Source organism: Rhinoraja longicauda, chromosome 27, assembly GCF_053455715.1.
Source record: "Rhinoraja longicauda isolate Sanriku21f chromosome 27, sRhiLon1.1, whole genome shotgun sequence".
NCBI classification, from domain to species: domain Eukaryota; kingdom Metazoa; phylum Chordata; class Chondrichthyes; order Rajiformes; family Arhynchobatidae; genus Rhinoraja; species Rhinoraja longicauda.
Genome location: NC_135979.1, coordinates 10,126,251 through 10,140,842, shown reverse-complemented (window position 1 = coordinate 10,140,842; position 14,592 = coordinate 10,126,251).

Below are 14,592 nucleotides of genomic sequence, written 5' to 3'. Positions count from 1 at the left end.
CTGGCACCTAGTTCATCCCTGGCACCACCCTCATCCCTGGCACCACCCTCATCCCTGGCACCACGCTCATCCCTGGCACCACGCTCATTCCTGGCACCACGCTCATTCCTGGCACCACCCTCATTCCTGGCACCACCCTCATCCCTGGCACCACGCTCATCCCAGGCACCAAGCTCATCCCTGGCACCACGCTCATCCCAGGCACCAAGCTCATCCCAGGCATCTAGTTCATCCCTGGCACCGCCCTCATCCCTGGCACCGCGCTCATTCCTGGCACCGCCCTCATTCCTGGCACCGCCCTCATCCCTGGCACCGCGCTCATCCCTGGCACCGCGCTCATCCCTGGCACCGCGCTCATCCCTGGCACCGCGCTCATCCCTGGCACCGCGTTCATCCCTGGCACCACGCTCATCCCTGGCACCACCCTCATCCCTGGCACCACCCTCATCCCTGGCACCACCCTCATCCCAGGCACCAAGCTCATCCCTGGCACCACCCTCATCCCTGGCACCGCCCTCATCCCTGGCACCACCCTCATCCCAGGCACCACCCTCATCCCAGGCACCAAGCTCATCCCAGGCACCTAGTTCATCCCTGGCACCACCCTCATCCCTGGCACCACGCTCATCCAAGGCACCAAGCTCATCCCAGGCACCTAGTTCATCCCTGGCACCACCCTCATCCCTGGCACCACGCTCATCCCTGGCACCACGCTCATCCCTGGCACCACGCTCATCCCTGGCACCACGCTCATCCCTGGCACCACGCTCATCCCTGGCACCACCCTCATCCCTGGCACAGTGCTCATCCCTGGCACCGCCCTTAGCCCTGGAACATCTGGATAACAACATCACCCACTTCAGACTTCTATTTACTGAGTGTATCTGTGTCTTCAACACCATATTTCCAACCAAATTTATCTCTCAACTCCAGGACCTGGGACTCCGCACCCACCTCTGCATTTGGATCCTTGACTTCCTGGCCCGTAGGCTGTAATCAGTGAGGATAAGTGGCAAAAATGATCCACCACAATAATTCCCCGCAAAGATGCATTCTCAGCCACTTTACTCAACACCCTATATACTCACGACTGTGTGGGTAAAGTCTGCTCTAACACCTTTTTCAAGTTTGGAGATGACAACACCGCATCTCAGGAAAGCAGTGTGAACTGTAGATAGACCACAATCAAGGACATCTCATTCCCCAGTCAAACCCTCTTCTCCCCTCTCCAATCAGGCTGTTGATACAAAAGCTTGAAAGCACGTATTACTGGTTGAAGTGAGAATACCGAGAGATAATTTAAAATAACATTCTTTTCTGATGAGGTGTGAAATCTTGCTCCATGTTCCTGAGCGTTTATTAAATCGTTTTTGCCGTTAGTCACTGTCTATTTCTATACACCTTGCCTGTGGTTGAAGTGCTTTAGGTTGAGTCAGTGTAATTAGGGACGGGTATTATTCAAAACTATGCATTCATTTTGTTCTGTCATTTATTTCATCAAATTATTTTCATTTCACTGAAAACAGGCCGATAAAATTGTCTAACTCTATTCCTGCCTCAGGCCATCGTCTGCAGAAAGCTTCATCCCTGCCTAGATAATTGAAAACAATGTATTCTCCTTCCTGGTTACCATTTTCTGCCACTCTCTGTAAAAAAAAAAAAGAGCTCAGAATAATCTCTGCTTCTCTTATTCTAACAAAAACCTGGTACTATCAACGCGATGCCTCTGTAGTTGCTAAGTTGCGCCGATCCTGTCACAACAATATCTCCCATCATTGCTTACAAATCACCCATGGCCTTACCTCGTTCTTTCTCAGTAACCTTCTTCAGTCCAACAATCCAAGGGCACTCTGAAATCTTACTGCTCTTGTCCCCTGCACACCATCGATTTGAACTGCATCATTTTCGGTGGTTTTGCTTTCTGCTGCCAAGACATCAAGCTCCTTAAATGTTTCTGCCTATCTCTTCAAGATGGTCCTCAAATCCCAACTCTTCGACCAAGCGTTTGGTCACTCATCCTGATTCTTTCATTGTATCAAGTCAGTTTGAAGAAGGGCCACAACCTGAAATGTCACCGACCCATGTTCTCCAGAGATTATGCTGATCTGCTGAGTTACTCCAGCCCGTTGTGTCTTTACTTGCAATTTTGGGCGGCATCATGGCTGCCTTACAACGCTTACAGCACTGGAGACCCGGGTTCGGTCCTGACTACGGGTGCTGTCTGCACTGAGTTTGTACGTTCTCCCCGTGACCGCATGGGTTTTCTCTGAGATCTTCGGTTTCCTCCCGCACTCCAAAGACATACAGGATTGTAAGTCAATCGGCTTGGTATCATTGTAAATGATCCCCAGTGTGTGTGGTGTTAGTGTACGGGGATCGCTAGTCGGTATGGACTTGCTATTCCATCCCTGCACTACTGTGTCTTTATGGTAAACCAGCAAATGAACTTCCTTGTGTCTACATTCCCAATTTTTTTCCTAAAGCTTAAATGCCCTAATACAGTATATGGTTACATTTTTCAACAAGCAATGATATTATTCCACTTCTAATTATTTCTTTGGATGCTGGAAACTGAAATCAAAGACATAAAAAGCAAATGATGTTTGCGACACCTACTTCCTTTCACACAAAGCTGGCGTCTGAAGAGTTCATTTGTTCCAGAATGTACTACTTTTATGCAGCAGACTCACTGAAAGTATCAACATGATATCATTAACGTTGAGCCACACAGAGAGAGCCCTGCCCATTTGGCAGAAATGTTGTGCAGTCAGGGACTTTTGGACTTCGAACCAATAACAATGAAAGCAAAATCCACAAAAATGTTTGAAAGTCTGGATCGAGACACAACAGACTAGATGCGGAAATGTTAAGTAAAAATAAATTGCTTTAAGGATCAGGCAGCATCTGTGGTGGGAAATGGACAGATGACGTTTTGGGTCGGGACCCGTCTTCAGGCCCAAAACATCGTCTATCTATTTCTCTCCACTGATACTGCCTCTTTTCTCCAGCAGTTTACTTTTACTTGAAAGTCTGGATAGTGTGTAACTCAGGAACTTGGTGGTATGGTGTTGTAAGCATTTTGTTCTTCTTGGGAGACTTGGAGAGTTGCTGCATTGTATCTAGTGATTAGTACGGTCAGATTGGGTGTGTGCAGTTTTAAAATGGACTCTTGGATCGTTTAGTTATGACTGGGGCGGCACAGTGGCGCAGCGCTAGAGTTGCTGCCTCATGGCACCTGTGACCCAGGTTCCATCCTAATTGTGGTAGCTGTCTGTATGGAGTTTGTACATTCTTCCTGTGACCACGTGGGTTTTGTCCTGGTGCACTGGTTTCCTACCACACTCCAAAGCCATACAGGTTTGTAAATTAATTGGCTTCCATAAAATTGTAAATTGTCCCTCGTGTGTAGGATAGTGTTAGTGTATGAGGTGATCGCTGGTCGGCGCTGACTCGGTGGACTGAAGGGCTTGTTTCCACACTGTTTCTCTAAAGAATGATAGCTTTAAAGTGTAGAAATTTAAAAAAAATCTGGTCATGCCAAGGATGAAACAATCTGTTATCATGACTGTTAAACAAAGAATTAAATGATTTTCATCTCAATCTAGAATTTACTCAAGATATTTTCATACTTTTTTTTCATTTTAAAGTATTTATTTGGAATGTTTTGAACAAGGCAACTGAAATTAGTGTCCGTGAAGGCTTTGTGGTCTGCATGATCATCTATTTGTCAAAACCCTGCGGCAGCGAGAACAATGATGAGGAACATAACTTTTGAGAGGAGGGGAGAAAATGTTTGTCATCCACAGACTGGTGGGAGTCTGCAGCTCATAGTCTGAAAGGGCAGTTGGAGGCAGAGACCCTCATCGCAGTGAATGAACTGGTTGAACATTGAAGGACTGTGATGAGATGTGCAGAGCTACAGGCCTAGAACTGTGAAGGGCATTAGCCTCAATAGCACTTTTCTGATCGGCATATGATGGGCTGAAGGACACTTCCTATGGTATACATTTCTGTGATTCAGAGGTCTAAACACATTTTTTTTCTGGCATCACGAGTAAATAGGGTGGTCAAGCAGGACAAGGCCCCTTCTAGTGCAGAGGAGTGCAGGGACACTGTTCCCTGAAAGTGGCGTCACAGGTAGATAGGGAGGTCAAGAAGACTTTCGGTACATTGGCCTTCATCAGCCTCAGTTTAGTTTAAAGACACAGCATTGAAACAGGCCCTTCGGCTCACCGAGTCTGTGCCGACCAGGAATCCCCGCTCACAAACACTATCCTACATACTAGGGATAAGTAACAATTTTTATCAAAGCCAATTAACCTACAAACCTGTATGTCTTTGGAGTGTAGGAGGAAATTGGAGCACCCGGGGATAACCCACACAGTCACGGGGAGAACGTACAAACTTTGTACTGACAGCACCCGTAGTCACGTACGAACGCAGGTCTCTGCTACTGTAAGGCAGCACCTCTACCACTGTGCCATCATGCCGTCAGGGTACTGAATATAGACATTGGGATGTTGTGTTACAAATGTATAAGACATTGGTGAGATCGCATTTGGGTTATTGGGTTAATTTTCGGTCACCCTGCTCTCTGAAGGATGGCGTTAATCTGGAAAGAGTACAGAGAAGATTTATGCGAATGTTACCAGGACTTGAGGGCCTGGCCTACCGGGAGAGGCAGGCTAGGACTTTAGTCCTTGGAGCACAGAAAGCCAAGGGGTGACATTATATAGAGGTGTATAAAAGCATGAAAGGAATAGATAGGGAGAATGTACAGTCTTTTACCCAGAGTAGGAGAATCCAGAACCAGAGGACATTTGTTTAAGGTGAGAGGGGAAAGATTTAATAGGAATCGGAGAGGTAACATTTTCACACAGAGGATGGTGGGTATATGGAACAAGTTGCCAGAGAGGTAGTTGAGTCTGGTACCATAACAACATTTAAAAGACATTTGGACAGGAACATGGATAGGAATGATTTAGAAGGATATGGGCCAAATGAAATAGGTGGGACTAATGTAAATGGGGCATCTTGGTTGGCATGGGCAAGTTGGGCTGACGAACCCATTTCTATGCTGTATGACTATGACTCAACAATCCGCAATGCTACTTGGGAAGTGTTGCAGTCTTGCAGGGATCATCTTTCATAAGGAATATTACAGCTGTCTTGGGTGGGACAGTGAAAAAAACTATTGATACTATTGTGTGGATGAGTGATCTCATTGTCCATCGCCATCCTTGTCAGCTTTGCAGCTCAGCTAACGTTGTTAGAATTAATTATCTGGTAATTTGTCAGAAGACATTTTCTGGGTGCTTGTTGTATTCTGCCATTTAACCTACCGACAACGCACTGTGAGATCTTGAAAATAATTCCACATGCCATTTTATTCATCCAGCACCATCAACTAAATACCATGGTCACGGCCACATCTCTGATATATAATGCAACAGCTCCACCTACAGTGTGATAGGAAATTAACAGCTTTTTGTCTGGTTTGAGCTGATTCCATCACAGCTGAAGGAAGTCATCAATTTTGAGTTTTAGATTTAGATTTAGAGATACAGCATGGAAATAGGCCCTTCGGCCCACCGGGTCCGCGCCGCCCAGCGATCCCCGCACATTAATACTATCCTACACACCCTAGGGACAATTTTTTTTGGACATTTGCCCAGCCAATTAACCTACATACCTGTACGTCTTTGGAGTGTGGGAGGAAATCGAAGATCTCGGAGAAAACCCACGCAGGTCACGGGGAGAACGTACAAACTCTGTACAGACGGCGCCCGTAGTCAGGATCGAACCTGAGCCTCCGGCGCTGCATTCGCTGTAAGGCAGCAACTCTACCGCTGCGCCACCGTGCCGCCAAGAAATATGCTGGTAGAGCTGCTGCCTCACAGCGCCAGAGACCCCGGTTCAATCCTGACCTCGGGTGCTGTTTGTATGGAGTTTGCACATTTTCCTTGTGACTGTGTGGTTTTCCTCTGGGTGCTCTGGTTTCCTCACACAAAGATGTGTGGGTTTGTAGATTAATTGTCCTCTGCAAATTGCCCCCTCGTGAAAAGGGAGTGGATGAGAAAGTGCGATAACAGCGAACTCGAGTGAACGAATGGGTGTTAATGGTCAGCATGGACTCAGAGGGCAGAAGTATCTCTAAACTAAACTAAACAATCCTTTTAATTTGTCCCAAATTTTGTTGAGGAATATATCTGCTCAGCCAGTGCTTGAGGGGCAGTTAAGCAATCTTAAAGCTTACACATTAGGGAAAGGGAAGGGGTCAAGTGTATATCACTCCTGTTTGGATGGAGATGGAGAGGCACTGGAGAATGTTGTGTTGAAATCAGATCTTGAAAGACAAGAAGGATCATTCTATTCTGCTGCAGACACTCAGAATGTTATTGGTGACTTTGATAAGAGGTATGCATAAAACCCCCACTGGAGGCATTCTGACCTGGTGAGATGAGCAGGGAAAGGTGCCCAATAAACACAAAATGTTTGCAAATTCTTGCACATTTTCATTGCTGATGTGCATGAATATTTTTGTTTAAATGAGATCAGTAACCATTCTTGTGATAAAATGTGAGGTATTTATTCACAAAATGCTGGAGTAACTCAGCAGGTCAGGCAGCATCTCGGGAGAGAAGGAATGGGTGACGTTTCGGGTCGAGACCCTTCTTCAGACTGATGTCAGGGGGGCGGGACAAAGGAAGGATATAGGTGGATTTATTCACAAAATGCTGGAGTAACTCAGCAGGTCAGGCAGCATCTCGGGAGAGAAGGAATGGGTGACGTTTCGGGTCGAGACCCTTCTTCAGACTGGATATAGGTGGAGACAGGAAGATAGAGGGAGATCTGGGAAGGGAGAGGGGAAGAGAGGGACAGAGGAACTATCTACAGTTGGAGAAATCGATGTTCATACCACTGGGCTGCAAACTGCCCAAGTGAAATATGAGAGTGACATTAAACTTTAGGCGGTTGCTGCAAGGGACTTCCATTAGTTTTCTCCACTCTTCTCAGAAAAGCCCCAAAGGCTCTGGGGAGAAGGCAGGAGAATGGGGTTGAGAGGGAACGATAGACCATCCATGGTTGAATGGTGGAGTGGACTCGATGGGCCAAATGGCCTAATTCTGCTCCCATGACCCACAAACCACCTGTAGCCCTGCTGTTGTTGGAAGGTTTGCTGTATCATTGTGGTCGAAGAGTTATGGGCTTAGCAGATCCCAGTTGGTGGAAAGAATGTAAAAAGAGGGGTGGAGGGAAAAGAGGAAGTTGGGAGGGATGAGAGGAAGAAATGTCAATGTCGCCATTATTGTAACATAGGAAACGTGGCAGTTTACTTGTGCACAACAATGCTTCTTATCTCCCCTACAGTCATAGGTAAAGAATAGTTTCTTTAGATGTTGTTGTGGGATAAATGGAAGTCAGTTACAGTTAAGTCAGGATATCAAGAGAGAGGTTCAGTTCATCATCAAATAATGACATGAAATCTTTTACATCCACAAGGTTAGAAGGACAGACACACATGATGGAATCTAAAATTGTGCAGTCACTCTCAACATTATGTTGAAGTTCTTGCCTGCAGGATGGGTGGTTATGTTATTAGGCCACACAAAACCAAGCCCAGAGGGGAAAGTTTAGATCCTGTTCTGGCAGATGTGGAAAGGATTTTCAGTTAGATACATCTATTTTTTTAGGAAAAAGAAGTTTCAATGATCACACTGACTACAAATCTAACACGATTGTGGTGAAAATCCATTTGGTTCATCGCTGTCCTTCTGCAGAGAAAATTGGAGGCCCTCATTCTATGCGGACGTGCACCAATACGATCGACTCCTAACTGACTTCTGCAATGACCCGACAAGCCACTGAGTGGCATTGCATGCATCTGCTCCACCAACACAGAGAAGGGATAAAATCAGACCAGCAAGTCAGGCAACATGTGTGGAAAACGAAACTGTCCACATTTTGGTCCTGAACCTATAATGATGAACGAGGGCCTTACATTTTCCCCCTTTTTTTCTGAAAAGTTCTGTACAAAAAACTCTTTGTGTATTTGCTCCAATTTTAAGCTGCGGTTGTAGTGGAAAAGGCCTCTGGTGACCGTCCACTACAGTGCAGTGAAGGGGTGTGGACCTCAGCTACACCAAGTGCACTGCAAATGCAACCCTTGTCCTTCTCCTAAAAGGGAACCATGCCCACCAAGAAGGTCTAGGAAGAGTTATAGGGTTATTTGGTGAGCTGCACTATGAATAGGGATGTAACATTGACTTCTGACCTCAGGGACACGTTTGAAAGAATTGAATGATGGTCTCCGGTATATCTGAAACTCACTGGTTTTCCGGAGCAAAGTGTTGCCACCACTGAGTGCTGAAAACCAACACAGTCCAAAGCCCAGCCCAAAGTGCTAACAAATGCATTGAAACTGGGTGTAGTTACTACAAGGGCTCTGTGGACAAAGGCCAAAGCTTAGTCCTCTCTGCCACTAATTCAATAAAACCTGTTTTCTTTAACATCGTAAACAAATGATAACTGATAGCATGCTAACATTACATAATGGGAATGACATTATGAAAACATTGACTTAAACATTCAGTATTACACACTTCTGGGAGTTTTTTTAATGAAGAAACTATATCATTAAAGTAGAGGGGGAAAAAATGGGGTGACTCACTTAGATAATAGACAATAGACAATAGGTGCAGGAGTAGGCCATCACCACCATTCACCCCTTCCCAGATCTCCCACTATTTTCCTGTCTCCACCTATATCCTTCCTTTGTCCCGCCCCCCCTGACATCAGTCTGAAGACGGGTCTCAGCCCGAAACGTCACCCATTCCTTCTCTCCTGAGATGCTGCCTGACCTGCTGAGTTACTCCAGCATTTTGTGAATAAATACCTTCGATTTGTACCAGCATCTGCAGTTATTGTCTTATACCACCATTCAATGTGATCATGGCTGATCATTCTCAATCAGTACCCCGTTCCTGCCTTCTCCCCATACCCCCTGACTCTGCTATCCTTAAGAGCTCTATCTAGCTCTCTCTTGAATGCATTCCTGACGATCTAAAACTTTTCCAGCATCTGCTGTGGTGGCACAGCGGTAGAGTTGCTGCCTTACAGCGCCAGAGACCCGGGTTCTATCCTGACTGTGGGTGCTGTCTGTATGGAGTTTGTACGTTCTCCCCGTGACCTGCGTGGGTGTTCTCCGGGACCTCCGGTTTCCTCCCACACTCCAAAGACGTACAGGTTTGTAGGTTAACTGACTTGGTGATATTGTAACATTGCCCCCAGTGGGTGTAGGAGAGTGTGTGGGGATTGCGGGTCGGCATAGACTTGGTGGGCCGAAGGTCCTGTTTCCGCACTGTATCTCTAAACTAAATTAAAATCAAGAGAGTGGGGGGAGTCCAGAACCAGGGGGTCACAGTTTAAGAATAAGGGATAGGCCATTTAGGACTGAGATGAGGAAAAAAATCTTCACCCAGAGAGTTGTGAACCTGTGGAATTCTCTGCCACAGAAGGCAGTGGAGGCCAATTCACTGGATGTTTTCAAGAGAAATTACCCCTCGTGGTTAGGCGAGTGTGAGGGTCAGGTGAGAGTTTGATGGGAATAGGGGGGGAATAAAATAGTTCTGGGTAGGGATCAATGGATATAAAATAGCCGGTCGGGACAGCGTGGGCCGAAGGACCAATTTCTGCACAAGAGGCCTCCACGACTGTGAATTGCAGCCAGCAATGCCTCCTTGCCAATACAAGGTTTAATAAGACCTTGCTCCCTACAGAGCCAATCTTCATCGGGAATGTTTACAAAGAAAACGCGAAGAAACCTCCGGCGCTGTAAAGTGTCACATTTTCCCCCTTATAGTCCCAGCCTCTCTAAGTGCACCCAGCTCAATGTTAAACCAGACACACCTGTTACATGTCACATTTGAATAACTATTTTTTTTTGTTTGTCGTGAGGATGACAACCTGAGTTTTGCGACTGTTTGTCCAGTTCCCTCCCTCTCTTATTTAACTTGCAGATAGTGGAGGTGAGTGTTGCCGCCCTACCTTGCCTTGCCTTGCCTTGCCTCGCTCTGCGGTCGGGGCTCCGGGTGTGTTTGCAGGAACTGCACCTGCCTCTGATCCAGCAGAAGGGAGTTGATCATCCAGCCAAGGAAGGGTCTGTTGAAACCTCCACCATGCCCAGGAGGGCTTCTGTGCAGAAGTCCATCGCGAAACTCTTCCCTAAAAGAGAGGTCAGCTTGAAGGACTACGACAGAGGAGGGAAATGGGACAAGAAACACCTGGGAGGAGAGGGGACGAGACGAGGAGCAGAAGGAACTGCCCGTCAGCCAGTTGTAACGCCACGGTAACGAGTCATTTACTGCCCGGGTACTTCTCTGCTCAGCTGGGAGAGGGGGATTCCGACCTGTTAAAGTGCCAGGCTCGCCCGGGTTAACTATAGACAATAGACAATAGGTGCAGGAGGAGGCCATTCGGCCCTTCGAGCCAGCACCGCCATTCAATATGATCATGGCTGATCATTCTCAATCAGTACCACGTTCCTGCCTTCTCCCCATACCCCCTGACTCCGCTATCCTTAAGAGCTCTATCTAGCTCTCTCTTGAATGCATTCAGAGAATTGGCCTCCACTGCCTTCTGAGGCAGAGAATTCCACAGATTCACAACTCTCTGACTGAAAAAGTTTTTCCTCATCTCAGTTCTAAATGGCCTACCCCTTATTCTTAAACTGTGGCCCCTTGTTCTGGACTCCCCCAACATTGGGAACATGTTTCCTGCCTCTAACGTGTCCAACCCCTTAATAATCTTATACGTTTCGATAAGATCTCCTCTCATCCTTCTATGTGTGATGTGACACAAACATAGCACGTCAATGCTGACTTCAATCCAGAGGAGAAATTGGAACCCAAGGTGGAGGGAGATAATACAGTGCCCTCCATAATGTTTGGGACAAAGACCCATCATTTATTTATTTGCCTCTGTACTCCACAATTTGAGATTTGTAATAGAAAAAATTGCATGTGGTTAAAGTGATCTTAATAAAGGCCATTTTTATACATTTTGGTTTCCTCATGTAGAAATTACAGCAGTGTTTTTAGACATAGTCCCCCCATTTCAGGGCACCGTCATGTTTGGGACACGGCAATGTCATGTAAATGAAAGTAGTCATGGTTAGTATTTTGTTGCATATCCTTTGCATGCAATGACTGCTTGAAGTCTGCGATTCATGGACATTACCAGTTGCTGGGTGTCTTCTCTGGTGGATCTTATAGAAACTTACAAAATTCTTAAGGGGTTGGACAGGCTAGATGCAGGAAGATTGTTCCCGATGTTGGGGAAGTCCAGAACAAGGGGTCACAGTTTAAGGATAAGGGGGAAGTCTTTTAGGACTGAGATGAGAAAGTTTTTTTTCACACAGAGAGTGGTGAATCTGTGTAATTCTCTGCCACAGAAGGTAGTTGAGGCCAGTTCATTGGCTATATTTAAGAGGGAGTTAGATGTGGCCCTTGTGGCTAAAGGGATCAGGGGGTATGGAGAGAAGGCAGGTACGGGATACTGAGTTGGATGATCAGCCATGATCATATTGAATGGCGGTGCAGGCTCGAAGGGCCGAATGGCCTACTCCTGCACCTATTTTCTATGTTTCTATGCTCTGCCAGGCCTGTATTGCAGCCATCTTTAGCTTATGCTTGTTTTGGGGGCTAGTCCCTTTCAGTTTTCGCTTCAGCATAGAAAAGTCATCCTCAATTAGGTTGAGATTGGGTGATTGACTTGGCCACTCAAGAATTGATCAGTTTTTAGCTTTGAAAAACTCCTTTGTTGCTTTAGCAGTATGTTTGGGATCATTGTCTTGCTGCAGAATGAACTGCCGGCCAATGAGTTTTGAGGCATTTGTTTGAACTTGAGCAGCTAGGATGTGTCTATACACTTCAGAATTCATTATGCTATTCCCATCAGCAGTTGTATCATCAATGAAGAGAAGTGAGCCAGTCCCTTCAGCAGCCATACATGCCCAGGCCATAACACCCCCACCACTGTGTTTCACAGATGAGGTGGTATGCTTTGGATCTTGGGCAGTTCCTTCTCTCCTCCATACTTTGCTCTTGCCAATCTTCATCTCATCTGTCCACAAGACCTTTTTCCAGAACTGTGGTTGCTCTTCAAGTACTTCTTGGTAAACTATAACCCGGCCATCCTATTTTTGCGGCTAACCAGTGGTTTGCATCTTGCAGTGTAGCCTCTGAATTTCTGTTCATGAAGTCTTCTGCGGACAGTGGTCATTGACAAATCCACACCTAACTCCTGAAGAGTGTTTCCGATCTGTCGGACAGGTGTTTGGGGATTTTTCTTTATTATAGAGAGAATTCTTCTGTCTTCTGCTGTGGAGGTCTTCCTTTGCCTGCCAGTCCCTTTGGGATTAGTAAACTCACCAGTGCTCTCTTTCTTCTTAATGATGTTCCAAACAGTTGATTTTGGTAAGCCTAAAGTTTGGCTGATGTCTCGCTAACAGTTTTATTCTTGTTTCTCAGTCTCATAATGGCTTCTTTAACTATGGTCCTCGTGTTGATAAACAGCAATAAAAGTTTCCAAATGTGATGGAAAGACTAGGTGCTGAGAGTACTCTGATACCTGCATTAAGGAGGCAATTATTACACACCTGAGCAATTACAAACACTTGTGAAGCCATGTGTCCCAAACATTATGGTGCCCTGAAGTGGGGGGGAACTATGTATAAACCCTATTGTAATTTCTACATGGTGAAACCAAAATGTATAAAAATGGCCTTTATTAAAATCTGACAATGTGCACTTTTACCACATTATTTTTTTCTATTACAAATCTCAAATTGTGTAGTACAGAGGCAAATAAATAAATGATGGGCCTTTTATGAAATCTTTGGTTTAGTTTAGAGATACATCGTGGAAACTGGCCTTTCCATCCGGCGAGTCCATCAAAGCAAAGGGATGGAACGTTTTAAGATTTCTTTTCCATTTTGTTTCATTCAGGTATTTTGAATGGAGCCAGAGGAAACAGATGTCTGAGGGTTTGCATTTGGAGCCTTCACCTGGAATGACTAAATCACTGGAGTCGGAGAATGCTTCTGGACGGAACTCATTTATAAAATCAGAGGTGAGGGAATTGGGTAATGGATGAATGAAGCTGCACTCTAAATGGGCAAAGAGAATCTTTTTTTTTTGGACCCCAAAGAAAATGCCTTTTTAAAATTGCTGCAGATTTGGCTCCTTTGTTAAGGGGTCGTGGAGGAGTAAATTCATACACCATCCCACTCTCAACTAGGCCCAGGAGATGGCCATCTGCCCTGTGAGGCTGGTGATGACTTTCAATGCAGGTCTGACTGATGCAGACGATCACCTTTAACAATGGGATTTGTTGGCCATGGGTCTCTGTCGGAATGTTTATGAATTCTAGGCCCACCGTGAACTTGAAATATTAACTCTGCTTCGCTTGTCGAAGAAATGTTGTAAAGGTAAAACAGTACATGCTGGAAACACACGGCAGGTCGGGCGTCATCTATGCAGAGAGGAGCAAGTAAATTAGTTGAACTGAGATGATCTGATCATAGGCAACATCATTGACCTGAAACATTGACTCTGTTTCTCTCCCCACTGATGCTGCCTGGGACTAGATGCAGTTCCACGGGAGTGGTCCACTGTTGGAGGTCACAGTGCATCTGTACACTGAATGGCTCGAATGTAATCATGTATAGTCTTTCCGCTGACTGGTTAGCACACACAAGCTTTTTCACTGTATCTCAGTATAAGTAACAATTAACTAACTAACTGATCAGTTGAAGCTCCAATGTCTCTCTGGCCTCACAGAGGCCTGTTGGTTGGAGAGAGGGAGAAACAAATGGGAAGGGTTGATGAGAAATGGAAAGTAGAAGCCAGAGAGTTCCCCTTGATGAAAACCAAGAAACTTGATCTTTTTTAAACCCATTTCCAACCCAATGGTGTCCAATACAGTTTGGAATGATTGTTTACTAGCTGGTGGTTGTAGATATTCACAGCTCCAGAGAATAACCTGCTTTGTATAAGGAGCATATGAAACTGTGCTCCCCCCAGTCTATCCCTCCACAACTCTCTAGTTAACTCATCCCTTCCCACCCAAACTATCCCCTCCCCAGGTACTGTTGTGACATTGCAGGGACTACTTTGTTGTATCACAAGGACTACTTTGTTTGCCTGTGTAGTAACATGTATATAAGAGAATGAGTGGATTAGGTGGGCACTCTGGTTCCAGGTGGCCACGGAATAAACAGCCTGGATTTAAGCTCCAGCTTTATAACCTTATTAAACATGTGTACTTGTGGTCCGTCCAGGGTCATAACAAAGGTATAACAAATAGCGGACCACGAAGTACTACAGGTACCTTCTCCTGCTACACCTCCAGGGACCCCGACAGTCCTTTCAGGTTAGGCAGAGGTTAACTTGTACCTCCTCCAACCTCATCTACTGTATCCATTGTTCAAGGTGTGGACTCTTACACACCACGAGACCAAACGTAGACTAGGCGATTGTTCACTCAGTCTGCCTGGGCCTACATGATCTCCTGGTTGCCAAACACTTTTTG